At 43.2% G+C, this 16869-nt stretch overlaps 1 protein-coding gene across 5 annotated transcripts in view; it reads left to right on the plus strand.

Moving 5' to 3' along the window:
• The window catches only part of SH2D4A (SH2 domain containing 4A), a 74172-nt gene that overhangs the window by 51833 nt on the left and 5470 nt on the right, over positions 1-16869 (plus strand). The gene's annotated exons all lie outside the window — the stretch shown is intronic.

Raw genomic sequence — 16869 nt, forward strand, 5'->3', positions numbered from 1 at the left:
GCCCCCCAGCCCAGCCCTCCCGGGACCAGGTCCTTCCTTTCCATTCTGCTCTGAAGACACTGGGGGAAAGAGTGACGACAGCATCAGAAGATGAATAGAAAGAACATGGTCAGTGACCCGTCTGTCATGGTCAACTCCGCTGCCCCACATTGCCTGTTTTTTTTTTCCTTTTTAAGATAAGCAGTGAGGAAATCAGCCACTTTGTAGCTTCTGTGTCACTGGGCAGAAGATGCTGTCATCCCTGATTGAAAGGGTGGTAGCTTTTTTAACAGCAGGGAGTGAGAAATTCAAAGTGTTGGTGTTATTAAAAATCCTGATACTTCAATGGGCAGATCTGTTTGAAACAGTTGCTACAAGCTGGGAAGACACAGTCGGACTAAAAATCTAGTTGAAGCTTTGGTTAAAAAATAAGACTCTTGAGTTTTACATATAATTTATTAATTGTTATTGAGTTATTTTCATTTATACAAACATCATAGTTATAAACAAAGCAAATAATACGATACAATAAAATAAGGTAATATAAATAAATACACAGCCAGGTAGTCAATGTAAATCATTATCTTCAGTTTTAAGAAGACAAAATTTCACATTTCTATCACAAAGAGAAGATGGATCACATCTTATCTTTTGGAAATATAATTGTTTATTTATCAGGAAGCCTGTTTTGAAATAGCAGCATGGAAGCTCTTCTTTATTGGTTTGCCATATTCCATTCATTGTCATGCACTCCTTTAATCACCCTTCCTAAATTACCCTCCTTTAATCACCCTTCCTAAATTACTGTTTTGGCCACCTAATCTTCCACCCCACAGAAGTTTCTATTTCACCCCTTTCTCTTAATTAGCTTTGGGTAAGGATGGGGCTGGGTAGGAGGAGACCAGGGAAGTGAGGGCTGCTGGGCCTTTGGCTTGTGGGGTGGGTGGAAGCTGCACGCTGTTGGTGAGACAGGAACCCAGGAGGATGCAGGGACTTAGGGGAGGGGGACCGTGCACTCGTTTGGGATATGATGAGTTTGAATGTTTTGGGGGGCCGTTGTGTGAAAGTATCCATTTGGCAATCAGATTAATGGGTCAACCCTCGAGATAATAGTGGATCGTTAGCCCATAATTAAAAGCATGGAGGGGATGAGACTTTCCAGGGGTGAGTTGGGAAGATGGTAAGAGAGGAAGACCAGGCACAGAACCTGAGGGAGTGCCAGCCACCACTCAGCGCAGTGGCAGAGAGGAGCAGAGACCCCCCCCCCATCTCTGTCCCAGGCTTGGTGGGTCCGAAACCTGCTGGGCAGGCCAGCCAGAGGGAGAATGGCCAGATTGGTGGCTCAGATCCAGAGGCTGTCCACCCCCTGGCAGATTCTTTCTTGCTCAGGGAAGGTCAGTCTTTGTCCTGTGAAGGCTTTTAACTGATTAGATGAGGCCCACCCACATTATGGAGGATTTTCTCTCCTCGTTTAAACATGATTTTTCTTTTCTTTCTTTCTTTCTTTCTTTTTTTGGGCTACTCTGTTGCGGTGCACGGGCTTCTCATTGCAGCAGCTTGTCTTGTTGTGGAGCACGGGCTCTAGGCACGCAGGCTTCAGTAGTTGTGGCTCATGGGCTCAGTAGTTGCTGCTCACGGCTCTAGAGTGCAGACTCAGTAGTTGTGGCACATGGGCTTAGTTGCCCTGTGGCATGTGGGGTCTTCCCGGACCAGGGATCAAACCCATGTCCCCTGCATTGGCAGGCAGATTCTTAACCACTGGACCACGAGGGAAGTCCCTAAACATGATTTTTCTAATTATGAAATATTTTAAACAAGAACAGTACAGAGGGAAATATATCTAGTGCCAGTGATGAAACATGTTATAGCTACTCTCCAGATACAGTGAATGTTAAAAACCATATTTACTTCACATCTGCTTTTATTAAGAAATAAATCCTGACAGAGAGAATTAAGAACCTTTTTTATTCCCTTTTTGATTCTGTTTCATTCTCTCCTTCCCAATGGGTGAGCCACTCTTCTGAAGCTGTCCTTTCCATCCATATTTTTATACTCTTATTATATATATGCATACCTGTGTGTTTCTATAAAATATATTTTAAAAATATAAAACATGGGTATATGTACGTTTCTATAAAACAGAATATTGTGTTTAACGTTTACATGGGTATCATGTTATAGACATTCTTCTGCAACGTGTGTTTTCTCTCAACATTATGTTATCTGGGTTTTTCTTTGTTTATAAATGTAGACTGGCTCATTCATTTTACCTGTAGTGCAGTGTTATATGATATATGTTATTTAAATATTTATAATACACACACTATAAAACACATAATGCTTTATTTGTGTTTAACGATGATATATATTTTATTACACACACATATCATTATTCATTCATCCCTTCTCCTACATTTGGTACATTTTATTGCTATTGCAGAAAATGATGTGGTATACACCCTGAACATGTCTCATTGTAGACATTCATGATAATTTCTTCAGGGTATACATCTAGAAGTGGAAATGCTGGGAGGTAGGGTATGTGCATCTTTAATTATATTAAATATTGCCAAATGCCTTCCAAAGTGATTATACAAAGTTATACTCCCACCAGCTATACCTGAGAGTTTTTCTTCCTATATACTTGACATACGTGGTATTGCCAGACTTCTTTGTTAATCTAACAGCCTGCGGTGGAACCACCTTAATTCAATTAGCATTGATTTGTTGTCCAGTTAGCCTTTTTTAAATTAGTTTATAAAGAATTTATTTTTCCAATTCTTACATTAATTTCCATGAAAAGCCTTATATTGACTTCTTTATTGGTTAAAAAAATCAAATATTATTCACCATGATATTTTTTAATGTACTATTTTTTTAACATCTTTATTGGAGTATAATTGCTTTATGTTGTTGTTAGTTGCTGCTGTGTAACAAAGTGAATCAGCTATACTTATACATATATACCCATATCCCCTCCCTCTTGTGTCTCCCTCCCACTCTCCCTATCCCACCCCTCTATGTGGTCACAAAGCACGAGCTGATCTCCCTGTGCTATGCTGCTGCTTCCCACTAGCTATCTATTTTACATTTGGTAGTGTATATATGTCCATGCCACTCTCTCACTTTGTCACAGCTTACCCTTCCCCCTCCCTATGTCCTCAAGTCCATTCTCTACATCTGAGCCTTTATTCCTGTCCTGCCCCTAGTTTCTTCAGAACCATTTTTTTTTTTAGAGTCCATATATATGTGTTAGCATACGGTATTTGTTTTTCTCTTTCCGACTTACTTCACTCTGTAGGACAGACTCTAGGTCCATCCACCTCATTACAAATAACTCAATTTCATTTCTTTTTATGGCTGAGTACTATTCCATTGTATATATGTGCTACATCTTCTTTATCCATTCATCTGTCGATGGACATTTAGGTTGCTTCCATGTCCTGGCTATTGTAAATAGTGCTGCAATGAACATTGTGGTGCATGTCTCTTTTTGAATGATGGTTTTCTCAGGGTATATGTCCAGTAGTGGGATTGCTGGGTCATATGGTAGTTCTATTTTTAGTTTTTTAAGGAACCTCCATACTGTTCTCCATAGTGGCTGTATCAATTTACCTTCCCACCAACAGTGCAAGAGGGTTCCCTTTTCTCCACACCCTCTCTAGCATTTATTGTTTGTAGATTTTTTAACTTTTTTTTTTTTTTTTTTTCTGTACGCGGGCCTGTCACTGTTGTGGCCCCTCCCGTTGCGGAGCACAGGCTCCGGACGCGCAGGCTTAGCAGCCATGGCTCACGGGCCCAGCTGCTCCATGGCATGTGGGATCCTCCCAGACCGGGGCATGAACCTGTGTCCCCTGCATCGGCAGGCGGACTCTCAACCACTGCCCCACCAGGGAAGCCCTGATGATGGCCATTCTGACCGGTGTGAGGTGATACCTCTTTGTACTTTTGATTTGCATTTCTCTAATAATTAGTGATGTTGAGTGTCTTTTCATGTGCCTCTTGGCCATCTGTATGTCTTCTTTGGTGAAATGTCTATTTAGGTCTTCTGCCCATTTTTTAATTGAATTGTTTGTTTTTTTGATATTGAGCTCCATGAGCTGTTTATATATTCTGGAGATTAATCCTTTGTCCATTGTTTAATTTGCAAATTTTTCTCCCATTCTGAGGGTTGTCTTTTCATCTTGATTATGGTTTCCTTTGCTGTGCAAAAGCTTTTAAGTTTCATTAGGTCCTATTTGTTTAATTTTGTTTTTATTTCCATTTCTCTAGGAGGTGGGTCAAAAAAGATCTTGCTGTGGTTTATGTCAAAGAGTGTTTTTCCTATGTTTTCCTCTAAGAGTTTGATAGTGTCTGGCCTTACATTTAAGTCTTTAATCCATTTAGAGTTTATTTTTGTGTATCATGTTAGGGAGTGTTCTAATTTCATTCTTTTACATGTAGCTGTCCAGTTTTCCCGACACCACTTATTGAAGAGGCTGTATTTTCTCCATTGTATATTCTTGCCTCCTTTGTCGTAAATTAGGTGCATGGGTTTATCTCTGGGCTTTCTATCCTATACCATTGATCTATATTTCTGTTTTTGTGCCAGTACCATACTGTCTTGATTACTGTAGCTTTGTAGTATAGTTTGAAGTCAGGGAGCCTGATTCCTCCAGCTCCATTTTTCTTTCTCAAGGTTGCTTTGGCTATGTGGGGTCTTTTGTGTTTCCCTACGAATTGTAAAATTTTTTGTTCTAATTGTATGAAGAATGCCATTGGTAGTTTGATAGGGATTGCTTTGGGTAGTATAATAATTTTCACAATATCGATTCTTCCAATCCAAGAACATGGTGTATTTCTCCATCTGTTTATGTCATCTTTGATTTCTTTCATCAGTGTTTTATAGTTTTCCGAGTACAGTCTTTTGTCTCCTTAGTTAGGTTTACTTCTAGGTATTTTCTTGTCTTTGTTATGATGGTAAATGGGATTGTTTCCATAATTTCTCTTTCTGATGTTTTGTTGTTAGTGTATAGGAATGCCAGAGATTTCTGTGCATTAACTTTGTATCCTGAAACCTTACCAAATTCATTGATTAGTTCTAGTAGTTTTCTGGTTGCATCTTTAGTACTTTCTATGTATAGTATCATGTCATCGGCAAACGGTGAGAGTTTTACTTCTTCTTTTCCAATTTGGATTCCTTTTATTTCTTTTTCTTCTCTGATTGTCATGGCTAGGACTTCCAAAACTATGTTGAATAAGAATGGCGAGAGCGAACATCCTTCTCTTGTTCCTGATCTTAGTGGAAATGCTTTCAGTTTTTCACTATTGAGTATGATGTTTGCTGTGGGTTTGTCATATATGGCTTTTATTATGTTGAAATAGGTTCCCTCTATGCCCATTTTCTGTAGAGTTTTTATCATAAATGGGTGTTGAATTTTGTCAAAAGCTTTTTCTGTATCTATTGAAATGATCATATGGTTTTTATTCCTTAACTTGTTGATATGGTGTATCACATTGATTGATTTGCATATATTGCAGAATCCTTGCATCCCTGGGATAAATCCCACTTGATCATGGTGTATGATCCTTTTAATATGTTGTTGGATTCTGTTTGCTACTATTTTGTTCAGGATTTTTGCTTCTATGTTCATCAGTGATATTGGTCTATAATTTTCTTTTTTTGTGATGTCTTTTTCTGGTTTTGGTATCAGGGTGATGATGGCTTCATAGAATGTATTTGGGAGTGTTTCTCCCTCTGGAAATTTTTGGAAGAGTTTGAGAAGGATCATTGTTAGCTCTTCTCTAAGTGTTTGATAGAATTTGCCTGTGAAACCATCTGGTCCTGGAATTTTGTTTGTTGGAAGATTTTTAATTACAGCTTCAATCTCATTACTTGGAATAGGTCTGTTTATATTTTCTAATTCTTCCTTGTTCCATCTTGGAAAATTGTACCTTTCCAAGAATTTGTCCATTTCTTCATGTTTGTCCATTTTATTGGCATATAGTTGTTTGTAGTAGTCTCTTATAATCCTTTTTATTTCTGTGGTATCAGTTGTGATTTCTCCCTTTTCATTTCCAATTTTATTGATTTCAGTCCTCTCCCTTTTTTTCTTGATGAGTCTGGCTAAGGGTTTATCAATCTTGTTTATCTTCTCAAAGAATCAGCTTTTAGTTTTATTGATCTTTGCTATTGTTTTCTTCATTTCTATTTCATTTATTTCTGCTCTGATCTTTATGATTTCTTTCCTTCTACCGACTTTGGGTTTTCTTTGTTCTTCTTTCTGTAGTTGCTTTAGGTGTAGGGTTAGATTGTTTATTTGAGATTTTTCTTGTTTCTTGAGGTGAGATTGAATTGATATAACTTCTCTCTTAGAACTGTTTTTGTTGCGTCCCATAGGTTTTGGGTCATTGTGTTTTTGTTGTCATTTGTTTCTATGTATTTTTTTTTTAAGTTTTTACTTTCCTTCAATGATGATAATAGCTACTCTTTTTTAAAAATTATTAATTAATTTATTTATTTTGGCTGCATTGGGTCTTCATTTCTGTGTGAGGGCTTTCTCCAGTTGCGGCAAGCGGGGGCCACTCTTCATTGTGGTGCTCGGGCCTCTCACTGTCATGGCCTGTCTTGTTGCAGAGCACAGGCTCCAGACGTGCAGGCTCAGTAGTTGTGGCTCACAGGCCTAGGTGCTCCACGGCATGTGGGATCTTCCCAGACCAGGGCTTGAACCTGTGTCCCCTGCATTAGCAGGCAGACTCTCAACCACTGTGCCACCAGGGAAGCCCTATGTATTTTTTTATTTGTTCGATTTCTTCAGTGATCTCTTGGTTATTTAGTAGTGCAGTGTTTAGCCTCCATGTATTTGTGGTTTTTACCGTTTTTTCCCTGTAATTGATTTCCAATCTCATAGGCACTGTGGTCAGAAAAGATGCTTGATATGATTTCAATTTTCTTAAATTTACTGAGGCTTGATTTGTGACCCAGGATGTGATCTATCCTGGAGAATGGTCCGTGTGCACTTGAGAAGAAAGTATATTCTGCCACTTTTGGGTGGAATGTTCTATAAATATCAATTAAATCTATCTGGTCTATTGTGTCATTAAAGCTTCTGTTTCCTTATTTATTTTCTGTTTGGAGGATCTGTCCATTGGTGTAAGTGGGGTGTTAAAGTCCCCTACTATTATTGTGTTACTGTTGATTTCCCCTTTCATGGTTGTTAGCATTTGCCTTATGTATTGAGGTGCTCCTAAGTTGAGTACATAAACATTTATAGTTGTTATATCTTCTTCTTGGATTAATCCCTTGATCATTATGTAGTGTCCTTCCTTATGTCTTGTAACAGTCTTTATTTTCAAGACTATTTTATCTGATACGAGTATTGCTACTTCAGCTTTCTTTTGATTTTCATTTGCATGGATTATCTTTTTCCATCCCTTCACTTTCAGTCTGTATGTGTCCCTAGGTCTGAAGTGGGTCTCTTGTAGACAGCATATATATGGGCTTGTTTTTGTATCCATTCAGCCAGTCTGTGTCTTTTGGTTGGGGCATTTAGTCCATTTACATTCAAGGTTATTATCGATATGTATGTTCCTATTACCATTTTCTTAATTGTTTTGGGTTTGGTTTTGTGGGTCTTTTTCTTCTCTTGTGTTTCCCGCCTAGAGAACTTTCTTTAGTATTTGTTGTTAGTTTGGTGGTGCTGAATTCTCTTAGCTTTTGCTTGTCTGAAAAGCTTTTGATTTCTCCATCGAATCTGAATGAGATCCTTGCCAGGTAGAGTAATCTTGGTTGTAGGTTTTTCTCTTTCATCATTTTAGGTATATCCTGCCACTGCCTTCCGGCCTGCAGAGTTTCTACTGAAATATCAGCTAATAACCTTATAGGGATTCCTTTAAATGTTATTTTTTGTTTTTCCCTTGCTGCTTTTAATATTTTTTCTTTGAATTTAATTTTTGTTAGTTTGATTAATATGTGTCTTGGTGTGTGTTATCTAGGGTTTATCCTATATGGGACTCTCTGTGCTTCCTGGACTTGGGTGACTATTTCCTTTCCCATGTTAGGGAAGTTTTCAACTATAATCTCTTCAAATATTTTCTCAGACCCTTTCTTTTTCTCTTCTTCTTCTGGGACCCCTGTAATTTGACCCCTGTAGTGCATTTAGTGTTGTCCCAGAGGTCTCTGAGATTGTTTTCAATTCTTTTCATTCTTTTTTCTTTATTCTTCGCCTCAGCAGATATTTCCACCATTTTGTCTTCCAGCTCACTTATTTGTTCTTCTGCCTCAGTAATTCTGTTATTGATTCCTTCTAGTGTATTTTTCATTTCACTTATTGTATTGCTCATCTCTGTTTGTTTGTTCTTTAGTTCTTCTAGATCTTTGTTAAACATTTCTTGTATTTTCTCAGTCCATGCCTCCATTCTATTTCCGAGATTCTGGATCATCTTTATTATCATTACTCTGAATTCTTTTTCAGGTAGATTGCCTATTTCCTCTTCATTTTTTTGGTCTTGTAGGTTTTTACCTTGCTCCTTCATCTGTGACATATTTTTTTGCATCTCATTTTTTTCCCCTTTGTTTTATGACTGGGATTGTGTTCCTGTCTTACTGGTTGTTTGACCTGAGGCTTCCAACGCTGCATTTTGTAGGCTGTTTGGTAGAGTTGGGTCTTGGTGCTAAGATGAGGATCTCTGGAAGACCTCACTCCGATGAATATTCCCTGGGGTCTGAGGTTCTCTGTTAGTCCAGTGGTTCGGACTCGGAGCTCCCACCCCAGGAGCTTCCACCCAACCCCCAGCTCATGAACCAAGATCCCGAAAGCCGCACTGGGTGGCAAAAAAAAAAAAAAAAAAACGTAAAAAATAAAATTAGACTAGGAAACTAACAGCTGTTAGAAAAAAATATAAAAATTAAAATATAGATGAAACAACAACCAAAAGGTAAAACAGAACCACAATAGTGAAAAAGAGAAAAGAGGAGGAGGAAAAAAAAAAGGTGGAAAAGGCCTTGGTTGTGGAGGGTGGTGCCTAAGCAAGGGTGAGGTTTGGGCAGTGGGCGGGGCCTATGCTCAGGACCCACAGGGCTGGAAAAGGTGGGGGGTGGGGGGGCGGGTTGGGCTTAGGCTCAATGGAACATAAGGGACCCAGGAATGCCCCCCACCCCTGCTTTCAGTGGGCGGGGGACCCCACCTGGGAGCCTAGCAGGCCTCCTGGGCTTGAGTAGGGGGGCAAACACCCTCCTCTCCTGCTCCTCGCATCCTGGAGGGCCCCTCCCACCTGCCTCTCCTGATCTCCCCAGCCTCCCTCCTATGTCCCCAGGACCCACGTGGTCTGGAGTGGGCTTTAGAGGGTGGGAGATCGGCTTGGGAGCTTAGCAGGCTCCCCAGGCCCCAGTGGGCAGAGCAAACGCCCTGTGATCCTCTCCCACTCCTCTGGTCCTGGAGGGCCCCTCCCGCCTGCCTCTCCTGTTCTCTCCCCGCCTCCCTTCTATGTCCCCAGCACCACCCCAGCCTGGGGGGGACCTCTGAAGGCGTAGGACCTGGCCTGAGAGCCAGGCAGACTTCCCCGGCTAACTGGGCAGGGGAAACGCTGGGCTCGCATCCCCCCGATCTGAGCCCCTGAGGGTCCCCCTAGGTGTGGGAACCCCTGCCCCCTCTCAGTCACCCCTCAGGGGCACCGGTCCTGTCCAGCCTCCATTTCTCTTGCCCTCTCAGTCCCTCCACATCGTACCGGTTCGCTTGGGGGTTCCTCTCGTCTCCTTGGGCATTGGGGCAGGTACCCTAGTTGTGGGCAGACGCAAAGTCTGCGTCTTCCCACACCTCCATCTTGACTCCACCCTGTAATTTATTTTTATATATGATATGTGGTATAGAGGCTTGATTTATCCTTTTTCATACGAGTGGCCAGTTGTCCCAACATCATTCCTTAAATAGTCCTTTCTTTCTCCACTGATTTGTAATGTCAAGTTTTAAAACTCTCGTTGGGATTTTTAATGGAATTGCATTGAACTTGTAGATTAATTTGGAGAGGCAATTGCCATCTTTATGTTATCATATCTTTCCGCCCATGAACATGGTAAATGTCTCCTTATATTTCTTTTTAAATCATTAAATAAATTCCCCATACATGACATGCACTTTAAAGAAAGCAAACCAGACTTTAGTTGTATGTACTTATATTTTTTGTTTCTATTTTGAAAGAGATTTTTAAAATTATATATTGGTTGTTGGTGGTGTAAAGAAGTTATGTTTTTATATATTGATCTTGAGTCCAGTAACACTGTTGACCTCTTATTAATTCTACTGTCAGAGTATTCTGTTGGAGCTATAATATTTCGAGGGCTAACATGGGCCAAGCATTGCACTGTGCTCTTGAAGAAGGTAACTTTCATTCCCACTCCATAGAAGAAGAACCCAGGAAATAAGATGGTAGGTTCTTTCCTCACCTGTGGTGGCAGAGGCAGCATTCACACCCAGATCTATTTGACTTCAAAGCCGCAGTGTGTCTGCACTAGGACAAGTGAGAACACCTATGTGGTGCTTTTTATTAACCTGTGAAGTTTAAATCAGTGAAGAGTAATACCACAGAGATTTGCTTCTCTGATAAATGAACGAGGTCACTCAGTTTCACAGTCAGTGGTGAAATGGGAGTGTCAGAGAGACCTCATTCAGTTATGTCTTGCCCCATCCCTACCTCTGAGAATAAGGGAAAAGCACGCTTTTGTCTGGACACTGTTTTGCTCACTTCCAGGTGGGATTCCAAGAAGCAGTTATTTGACATACAAATGTTCCAAAGCCACAGGGTTTGGAGTAACAGACGTGCAGTCTTATTATGATTGTGGCAGTAGTTACCCAACTGTATGCGTTTGTCAGAATTGATCTACAGCACACTTAAAATTGGTGAATTTTATTGTACGTAAATGATATCTCAAACTGATTTTAAAAAATTTAATGCCCCAAAGCAGCACAGAGTTTTCTTAGCTCCTAGCTCGGAAAGGTAGTATGGTGCAGGCTTAGTACCAGGCTCCAAGATGGATCACTGGGTTTCAGTTGTGTTTTCTCCTCTGTAAATGGGTATAGTATCTACACCACAGCATTGTTTTCTAAGTAAGTCAGCTGACATGCGTGAAGTGCTTAGGGCCTGGTGCAGTGTTTCTGTTGTAAGCAGAACCGATCAGCTTCCTATTGGAAGTTCGCACCTCCTGTCCTCCCTGCCTTTCTGTTCCTCATCACCCTCACCCCACCACAAAGTATTGTCTTGAGTAGCAGCATCACATACGAGGAAGAGGCAGCACTTCAACAAAATAGATCTTAATTACTGCCAAAACCGTCCTACGCTGTTTCCTCAAGTATTTACTTAGGGCCTGTCCTTTAAAAGCCTAGAGCCCAGGAGGTCACCCCAGAAGGTGACAGTAATTTGGAAGGACCAACGGACAGCCACCCCACAAACGGGATAAAGCTGTGTGGAAAGTTCAGCATAACAAGCAGTTAGGGTTGAGCGTGGGGTTAGGAGGGAGGATGTGGTGAGATGGCAGTGAGTCCTAGGGTCACTGAAGCAGTGTCTTCTCTTTTCTAGATTTATAATTTTCTTAGTGTAATTGTTAAGTCTATTTGGTTTTGTTTCCTTAAGAGGGATTGTTTTCTTCTCTATTCCTCACTGCTTATCTCCTCACATGCTTGTGTTGAGTTCAGGACTGTCTTGACCCTCAAATATGATCCTTGTTTTTATCCATTTCATTCTTGTGTGTGGCCACCCTATTAGAGCGCCTTTTGGTCTGGACCGTTTGCGCAGTTGGTGATAAGTGTTGGGGAGCCTTCCTGGCCAAACTTAACACCCCTCTGAGCAAAGTCATTTCACTCATTCTGTTTCCTGCTGTGAGTCTTCAATGTGGGTAGATATGTAATTAATCGTACCACTTCTTGGAGAAAAGGGCCAAGGAATAAATAAAACTGAAGTTTGAAGGTCCATCCAGAAACCCACAGACCCATTTCTTCATTCCGTCCATTTTCCTACTCCTGTTAAATACGCAACAGTGTCAGGAGCTTAGGAACCAGCAGGAACTAGGAGTGGGAAGGTGGGAAAAAGATAGAAGTAAATGTATAAACAGATTTCTGATCTAGGAAATTTCTAATTACTTCTGTTGTTAGATAATTCACATGCTTGCTTTATGCTTCAACAGCTGATCATTATTCCTCTGAAATGTAATTTATGCTTCCTATCCAAAATTGGAAATGCTTAGACTGTTGATGAAATATTTCCACCTGATTTATTTCTTGTGGATGTCTTTGCTGTCATGGCATATGATCAAACGTGCCCTCCAAATGCTTTACATTTTTTTAAAACTTTACATTTTAAGCTACTTAAAAAGCAAATCCTTTTAACATCCATGGGCTACCAACACAGTTCATACTGCAACTATTTTGATTCTTTCCATATTTGCTACACCCTCCAAATTTTCATCCTCCATTGGGAGTAAATCCTGTCCATTTCTGTGGAGGCAGTTATTCTCTGGAACTTAAGTTCCCTAGAGATGATTGTCCAGGAGGAGTCCTGTGTCTTTGTCTTCCCAGTGTTACCGAGTCCAAGCTCATACTGCTCAGGGCATGACAGGCCGATACATTGAGAGATGAGGTGTTGGGGCAGAGAAGAGTAACTTTATTCAGAAAGCCAGCAGACTGAGAAGATGGTGGACTAGTGTCCCAAAGAACCATCTTACCCGAGCTAGAATTCAGGCTTCTTTTACACTAAAAGGGGAGGTGGTGTGCTTCTTGGTGTCAGAATCCTTTGTTCTTGCAGCTGTCCACATAGGTCACGACGTTCACATAGGTCAGGTCACAACAAGACAAAGGTTATTCTCTGTTCTGCAACTTTTTATCTCTATATGAATGGAAAGCATTGTACCTTTAAAGGTCAGGCCTTGAGAATGGGCTACCCTGTATATTTCAGGATATAGGCAGCATTCTTTTTTACAAAGGTGCAGAGCCTGTATGACTAAGCACAGGCCACAGAGCTCAAAGGTTAGAGCTAAAGGAATAGGTCCAATATGGAGTCAGGTTTGTTCTTCTCCATTATACCTGCAGTGTGCCATCCAGGCTCCATCAGCACAGTCCTCCAGGGCTGAGTGTATATACCTGGATGGGTTGCATTGAGAAAGTCTCACAGAAGCCTCCCTAGATTTCTTTCAGGATAAAACCTTAATTAACCTGGAAACTGGCATCCATAAGCGATAATCTGTCCTTCAGCTATTTTGCTGAGGAGTGGAGATTTCTTAATTGGGGGGCCATCAAAATTCTACTCATCTCTCACAAAGGGATTTTTCAAGCTTCTGTCTTAAGCACAAATTACTGACTTGTGTGACTTTTCAAAGTCACCCAAATGTATTCACCCTGCCTCACTTACATCTATGATTCGGCTACCTCATGGAGTGGAAGAGGCTGTGGTCGGAAGCAAGAGGACGTCGGTGCCTGTGCATGGCAGTGATCTCGCAGAGGCAGCAGGGAGTGGTGGCGTGAAGCGAGATCTTAGTTCCCTGCCCAGAAACTGAACCTGGGGAGCCTGGATGAAAACCAGGAATCCAAGCCACCACACCCCTGGCTCTTGCCCGCAGTGAAAAATGCATTTCTCACAGAGGCAAAAACTGTAAAAACAGGTACAAAGTTTATTATTAGAGACACAGCACAGCAAGTGGGAGAGCACACAGGGAAACAGTTTGTTTAGTTAAGACAGAAACAAGGCAGAGATGCACACCCAGAGAGAACGGGTGTGGGCGTCCTCCCTGATGAGGAGTGCAGTAAAGAGGCGGTGAAGTCACTTATACAGGGCAGTTCTTCTGGATCTCTGTTCACCTCTGACCAATTATCTGCTTTCTTTCTCCGCACCTGCCCTGCCCTAGGGCCCTCCCTAACACGTGTGTGCGCAACTTTTTTCCAAGATGGATTCCAGCCCAGAGGCCTATGGGACGGCCTTAGCATCACCCATTATGGGGTAGTGCCCCCTCCTTTTTGACCCCCAAGGAGGCTTTCTGCACATGTGCAGCATCTCCCTTGCCCCAAGGGTGGGACATATGTGACCTCTTGATCCTTTACCCAAACAAAGTTTAGCCCCTCTCTGTTCCTGCCACGGCTGTTATCTTCAGGCATCCACAGGAGACAGTCGGGCCATTTACACTGTTTCTGTTGTCACTTCCATTGCGGAGAGCAAACAGGAGGCTGATTTTAAATGTCTAACCTAGAACCCATCATTCTCCTGTCTCAGGAAATGCAAACAGAAGACTAGTCTGGCCTGAGGCCCACTTTTTCCTGCCCGCTGAAATGTAAACGGGAGGCCAGTTGTAAATGTGTGGCTTGGGGCCCACCTATCTCCAGCCTCTGCAGGGGAGGGCACGGGGAAGCCCTGACCTTGGGAGGGACCAGCAGGGCCTGAGCCACGAGCCCTGGGAGTCACTTCCGTTCAGCATCAAAGCTTCATCTACAATGAGGCATCCAAGCACTTTGTCCAAATTATTCTCTGCGGTTCTCCTATGTGCCTGTGTAGTGTTAGTTCAGATTTCTGAAATACCTGAAGATGAAACATAAAGAGGTGAAAGCTACAGTATTTATTCAGATTTGAGAAGAGCTGTCTTTTCTGCAGCGAATACTACACATTGCTGTTTTTCTGGGAGACCCTGGCTTTTCTCATAAATTACCCAGGGCTTAGTATGTTATTCCAATAATGCTGAGAACAGTCCATTAACCACAAACCCTCTCTTCCTTGAGTTTTTCAAATGATGCAATTGGGTCCTCACCCTGACGCTGCTGGCCACCGGGGTCAGGGCCTGCCTGCACTCGGAGCCTCACACTTCCCATCACTGACGCCCTCGGCTCTGGGCTTGCGGTTTCCACTGTGGTCTTGGAGGGACCTCAGAGGCAAGAGAGAGGGCAGTGAGTGGGTCCCACCAAGGGGAGTGGCTCTGCTTGGGGGTTTACTTGGGATGCGTTTCTGGAAAGGGGCATTCTACTCTTTAGAGAAGTAGCTTTAAGTCCACGCTTTTGTTGTCAGACTTTCTTTGTCACGTGCCTTGTGTCCTGGACTTCTGCTGCCACAGCCAGAGCAGGCTAGACGCTGCTTCTTGAGCCGGTGTGGGTAGGCGAGCACGCTGGCGACAAGCGCAACTCTGGGGCCTGGCCGCCTGCGCTCAGCTCCCGGTCCCCCACCAACCGGCTGTGTGGCCTCAGCAAGTCGCACGACTCCTGCACTTGACTCTCATCAGTCTGATGCAGATAACGACGTTACCTGCCTCCCAGGGCTGGTCTGAACAAGGTACAATACATAAAGTCCTTAGAACCGTGTGTGATGCGTACTCAGGCTGGTTAGTAAGTGTTAGCCACGGTGATGAAGTGAGAACAAACGATGTAATTTTAACCTTTGAATTATTAAGGAAACTTTATGAATAATACTTTAAGAGCTCTGACCGTTTTTCCTCATCCCTAAGGTGCCTGAGACGTCAAGGGTGAATGTCAGCATTCCTTCTACACAGAGGACCAGGGCAGGACCCAGAGCCTCTCTGAACGTGCTTCCTTTACATACTGCAGGGTCAGAGAGTGTAAAGTAGGAAGGAGCTCTCTCCCAAGCTTAAGACTCCCCGGGGATAACGTGTACACTCGCAGTCTGCAGGGCTCTGCCTGGAAGAACCGACGTGCCCGCCGGGGACAGGTGTTCTGGATGGGTGTGTGTGGTCCTGGCCTCGGGTCAGGCACCTGGTCCAGCCAGCACTCCGGGCCCACCCGAGAGACCTTACGCATGTCAGGAACTCTGCAACACGGGCCTTCCCCTTTGTCCTTGAAGGGCAGTGACAGTGCCTCTTCCTCAGGCCACCGTGAGGATTAAATGAGGGAAGGCACACCTGGAGAAGTGCCAGGCAGACACAAAGAACCCTCAGTGCTGTTGTTATTGGGTTATCTTTCATCTGGTTATTAAACACAGCTTTTCCAGACACTGGAAGCAGGTCACACAGATGTACATGTATCAGCAGAGCTAGACCTAGCGGTGCCTTGGAGAAACATGAGTGCACCCCTTGTCCCCATGGTAACAGTTCTCAGACCAGAGGTAGTGGTTGCTAGAAGTGTCCTAGAGAAAGAAGTAAGACAAAATTATTCGTTAGACCTTTTCTGGGCATCCTGAGTGGCAGGTGCTGAGGCTGTGAAAATAAATAAGGAGTGGTAGCTGCCCGCTCGTTGCTCACGCGGTGGAGCAGGGAGACACAAAGCAGAATGTGCCGTGGTCCCCTCAGAGCTGTGGACGGCGCTTGCCCAGGTGGAGGTCGGGCCAGGTGAGCCCTTGGAGAGGCTGAGTGAGTGCTCGCCGGGCCTGGTGGACCCTGAGCCTCAAATTGCTCAGGGAGAGATGAGAACGCTTCATGCTGTTGGGCTGAATCTTGGAGAATACGGAGGAAGGGCCGGCAAAGGGCATCCCATTTACCTGCCCTCCTTCTGTAGGGGAGTCGCTGTCACTTGGCTTTCCAGTGAGGGTCCTGCGGGGGTTTCTGAGTTGTTTCAGGTCTCCTGGGGTCCATTTATCGTCTCCTGTGCAAAAACAGTTTTCCTGGGCCTGGCCTGGAGCGCTAAACCTACACTCACAGGGGTTTAGGGCTGTGCTCTCCGATATGGAGCCACTAGCCATGCCTGGCTCTTTACATCAAAATTAATTAAAATTAACACTTGAGTCCCTCAGTAACATGTCAGGTGCTCAGTAGCCACACATGACCGGCACAGACAACATTTCCATCGTCACAGAAAGTTCTGTTGAATAGGACTGTTCTTGAGGGCGCCGGGCGTCACGCAGACGACCGGGACAAGTGGGACCTTTCTCTCTGCTCCCCTCCAAGCCGGGGGTCCAGGCTCTCGGGAGCTTAGCCCCTTCCCCTGGCACAATGCCCTC

This window comes from Monodon monoceros, unplaced genomic scaffold, assembly GCF_005190385.1.
Source record: "Monodon monoceros isolate NGI ecotype Baffin Bay Population unplaced genomic scaffold, NGI_Narwhal_1 Super_Scaffold_17, whole genome shotgun sequence".
Taxonomy (NCBI): Eukaryota; Metazoa; Chordata; class Mammalia; order Artiodactyla; family Monodontidae; genus Monodon; species Monodon monoceros.